Below are 4,985 nucleotides of genomic sequence, written 5' to 3'. Positions count from 1 at the left end.
TCGGTACATTATCCGTACTGACTCCCCTATCGTTCGGGGGGCTGCGTTCATGTCTGCTGGTACAGATATACAGGCATACGACCCAGCTCGGTAGGACTTTCCCCCAGCTGTTGCCGGTGTGCTCCACTCGATCCGGAGCTACGGTCCATTTTGGGTATGCTGTTTTGAGACGTTTCTACATGTATATCATATATGGGTATGGCGGGGACTTGTCCCGTCCTTTATGCAGCTTCCTGATCTGTTAGAGGTCTATAGACAGTGGTACATAGTTAGTATGTGATGTGGCGGCCTTGCTGGCCCGTACTGTTCTTTTTGGTGTATATATATATATATATATACACGTGTATGCACATAGGCACAGACGGTTGGTAGATCTTAATGTTGTTTTGACATGAGTTTTATGGGCCACCCAGTTAGTTAGTGATATTCAGGCATGAGTATATGGGTGCTTGGTCAGAAGTGGTCAGGCACTCGTCATGGCCCATCGGGTTGGGTCGTGACAGATTATGAATGTTTATGTTCCATTTGAGACCTGTTTGGATTGTATGAAACTGAACGTTCGTTCCTTCTTCTGTTGGTTTGATAAATGCTGATTGACTGCCTTGCTAAGTTTAAGTTAAGATTTGCCTTAGAATTAGTTTGAGAGCCGCATTGCCTAAAAGGATTAATTAGGTGGTTAAAAGGGTAAAAAATTAAGGGAAGACTTACTTGCTTGTGACCCAGTTCAGTACAGTCAACTTAAGTTGATGACTGATAATTCTAATTGAATCATAAGATTAAGGTGGCTCTTGGAAAGATTAAGAATTGCTTGCAATCAGGTCCGGTACGGTGCCACCAATAGATAAGAGAGGGAGATTCAAAAGATGAGTTCAAAGTTGTCGCAACCCAACTCGGTACCGCTTAGTCGTAATAATAAAAGGAATAGAATTTAGATGGCTGAAAAGGGCATTAGTGCTTAAGTTAAAAAGCAGTGTATACACGGCATAGGCATAGAGGCCTTAGTAAATCGGGTAGCATATGAGTATATAAAGTCAAAATGGGATAGAAATCACCATAGGCTTCAATACTTAGTGTTTAATGGTTTGCGATCCAAACCTAAGTGTTTCAGCCTATTAAAATAAAATATGAGAAGGCCCATGTCAGCCTTAAGATAAAAGATAAGTCCCTATTTAGGTAGGATTTGTTAAGGATTTGTACGGTTGGGCTTGCCAGGCCCACTTCACGGGTTTGATTGACGATATTTTAATCTGGTATCACTGTATGTGTATATACTTTGATGATACACATGTATGCTTAGCGACATACGATGGGTCAATCACAAGCTTGATGGTGTTTCATTACCAGATCAGATGGTCAAAATCCTCTCCGTTCAGTTAGCTCCTTAGGTCGTCTTCGAGAATCTTCCATTTCGACCGAATCCTGGACTATTCTGCCTCCGGCAAAGTGAATGCTTTGTTCATTATAATCGATGGACTGATACAGTTTCCCTTTTGAGATTCTCTGATTGACTCGTGGGGACCACCGAAAGTGTTCCTTTTACAAAAGACTAAAATCACGATCTTTTTTAGTCTACCCATGCGCTACGCTGCAAAGTTTTTTTTCTCACTAAAATCTAAAGTCACGATCCCTTTTATCCCACCCATGCGCTATGCTACCCATCCATCAAATGTCAAACATTCAAAAATTCCATTCGTCATTCATTCAGACGCTACCAGTCTCCACCCACCCTCCCGTGGAGAATTAGTTTCAGTTTGTGAACTACGCAGACTTGATTCTTGTTCCAGCAAGATATGTAGGCAATCCTACATAAGGATACAGTCTTCCGCTGCTTGAAACTACGGACCCTCAGAACGGATTTAGGGTATGTCTTTGAACCAGTAAAATTCCTCAAATTTTCATTGATGAACATTTTGAATTAAGCACCCTGAGGATTGGAAACTGGGCAACTTGTTCAAAATGTTCGGCAACTTTGTTCAAACGCCAAAATGACACATTTGAATAAACAACTCCTTCCATGGAAATCCAAGCAAATGAGGACGTGTCTTATGCGACGCCCCTAAATTGGCTATTTAGCCCTCGACTCTCTCAACACTTCTTCCAGGATTTATATTTTCGACACCTCCACCAGTCTATCATGACACTTTCAATGGGATCAACATAAGTCAATCATCATCCCACTAAGGAAATTTTCTATAAGCTCCAAGTCGGCAAGGACAAGAAAGCTACGAGGCGACGAGCCTCAAATCAGCAAGGACGAGAAACCGACAAGGAAACGAGCTTCAAGTCAGCGTCAAAGAGCTAAGCCAATACGCTGAAGCGGGATACATAACTCCCCAATAAGTCAAACCCGTGTCGGGCCCATCCATGGCAGAAGACGCGTAGGATGCTCACCTTTCGAGGTCGTCCTTTCACGAGATCACTGCTTAAGAACACAAATGTCTAGTGCAAACATAATTTATCATTACGACAATTTCAATCCCCTTTAGTTCGGAAATCAAGATGACAACGTCCTCAAATCAGTGTGGAAACTATGTCCATGTAAAGTCTTCTTTATGGATGTGTCGTCGGCCACATTTATAACTAAGAGGTTGCAAGCCTCTTTTCCTTATGCTCGAGTGACTGACAACATTTGTCTCTAATATCTGGCTTAAGTCTTTGGGGGTACATATGGGAAACTCAAATCCGCCTGAACCCGTCATAACTCATGGCTTTTCGCAGTCATTCTGATTTACAAACGCTATCCCAGTCTGACACATAATTCGACATTGGGGCAAAACAGATCCATTTTTTAACCTCACTATATGAACTATGCAGTGACCTGGCTTCCTAAGATGGGGTAGATAGGCAGAACTTATAGGACTCAGCCACATTTTGAAAAAAAAAAAAAACACCATTCCTCCGTTCCGAACTACGTTCGACCTGATTCCTGACACAGCAGGATACATAGACGCTCCTCGAGCTCGATCATACCAATTGAAAAATCCAAGAAACCCCTAGGAAACCTCAGGGATGCAAAATTCCAGAGTACGAGTAGCGATGCAAGAATCAGCTAATACCGCTCCTAAACTGGGGCAGAATTTTTGAGAAGACCTAAAAAATTCCTTTCAAGACAATCAGCAAGAGAAGATGATCAACGCAGATCGCACAACGGCAGAATTTTTGAGGAGACCTCAAAAATTCTCTTCAAGACAATTGACAAGAGAAAACGATAAATGCAGATCGCACACTGGGGCAAGATTTTTGAGAGGACCTCAAAAATTCCTTCACAATAACTCGGCACAAGAGTCAACCGACACGAACCCTCAACTGGGACATAATTTTTGACAGAGGGTCTCAAAGATTCCAATTCAAGGTTCGACACAAGAGATCATCGACGCAACCTAGACCGGGGTAACTTGCTACTCAATCAAATCCCTCAGATGTCGAACACACTTCTAACAAACATCTCCCCCCTTTTCGTGAAATCCAAACAAAGTAGGGACACATCTTATGTGACATCCTGAAATCGGCTATTTCAGCTTTCAATGTCAAAACCATTCCTCAACACGCAACGAGCTACAAAATGACGATGCCAAATCAACATGACGTTGTAGAAGGAATCCATCAAAATGAGGATCGCCTCATCAAACGATTTCATACCCAACTTTGTTCGTTGTACTTTACTAATTCATGTATAAAGAATTTTGCAGGGAACGCAGTCATGCATCAAGTCTCTCCATCAAACTGAAGAGACACTCATTATGCTAGACGAAACGGAAATCAAGTCTTCAGCAATGACCAGAGATATCAAACAAAGCCTATCTGACTGCACAAGCCGAGTCTACGCCAAGTCATCGATAACTTTCCTTGACCATAAGCTGGGACAACTTTCTCCACATCAACAAGTATCAGAGGAATCATAAACAAGGTTCGTACCAATAAAACTCACAAAACTGGAGAGAGGTATCGCGGTGATTGTCTTAAGACTTGAAGGTATCAAGGGATGATCCTTCTCAGTAGCCAAAAGGGTATAAAGGACAAAACACCATAAGGGCGGCACAGTCTAGCCAGAAGGGCCATATCAAAGGACAAAGCGAGGATGACACGCTCAATAGCCAAAAGTGTATAAAGGACAAAACATCATAAGGGCGACACAGTCTAGCCAGAAGGGCCATATCGATGGACAAAGCGCTACAAGGATGGCTCAATCTAGCTAAAAAGGCCATAAAGGGACAAAGCACCATAAGGGCGGCATGGTCTAGTATTAAAGGACAAAGCGCCACAAAGGCGGCATAATCAAACCAAAGAGGGTTATAAAGGACAAAAATGACGCATCTGACCAAAAGGGCCACAAGACAGATGGACGAAAGAAAATACATCCGACCTAGAGATGGATAGCACGAGGAAGGAATGAGAAACATGCCCGACTAAGAGGCTCAAAAAATGAAGGAAAGGCGCATTGGATTGAAGGAAGTAGCTGACCAAAAGGGTCACAAGATGGATGAATGACAGAGACACCGCTGACCAAAGGGTCACAAGAGGGATAAATGACAAAGGTGCAGTGGACCAAAAGGGTCACAAGATGGATGAATGACAGAGACACCACTGACCAAAGGGTCACAAGAGGGATAAATAGCAAAAGTGCAGTGGACCAAAAGGATCACAAAGGATGAATGGCAAAGATACATCCGACCAAAGGGGTCAGGACAATGAGCGTAAAAATACATCCGACCAAAAAGGTTAACAAAACAAATAAATGACAAAGACATATTCGACCAAAAAGGTCAACAAAACAAACGAATAGCAAAGAAATATTTGACCAAAAGGGTCAATACAACAAATGAACAAGGAAAGACATATCTGACCATAAGGGTCATACAAAGAATGAACGACAAAGACCTATCTGACCACAAGGGCAAAACAAAGAGTGAATGACAAAGACATACCAGGCCAAAAGGGTCGTAATGAATGAGCATAAAGACATATTCGACCAAAAGGGTCATGAC

Source organism: Lycium ferocissimum, chromosome 3 (assembly GCF_029784015.1).
Source record: "Lycium ferocissimum isolate CSIRO_LF1 chromosome 3, AGI_CSIRO_Lferr_CH_V1, whole genome shotgun sequence".
NCBI classification, from domain to species: domain Eukaryota; kingdom Viridiplantae; phylum Streptophyta; class Magnoliopsida; order Solanales; family Solanaceae; genus Lycium; species Lycium ferocissimum.
This window is presented reverse-complemented; position numbering follows the sequence as displayed.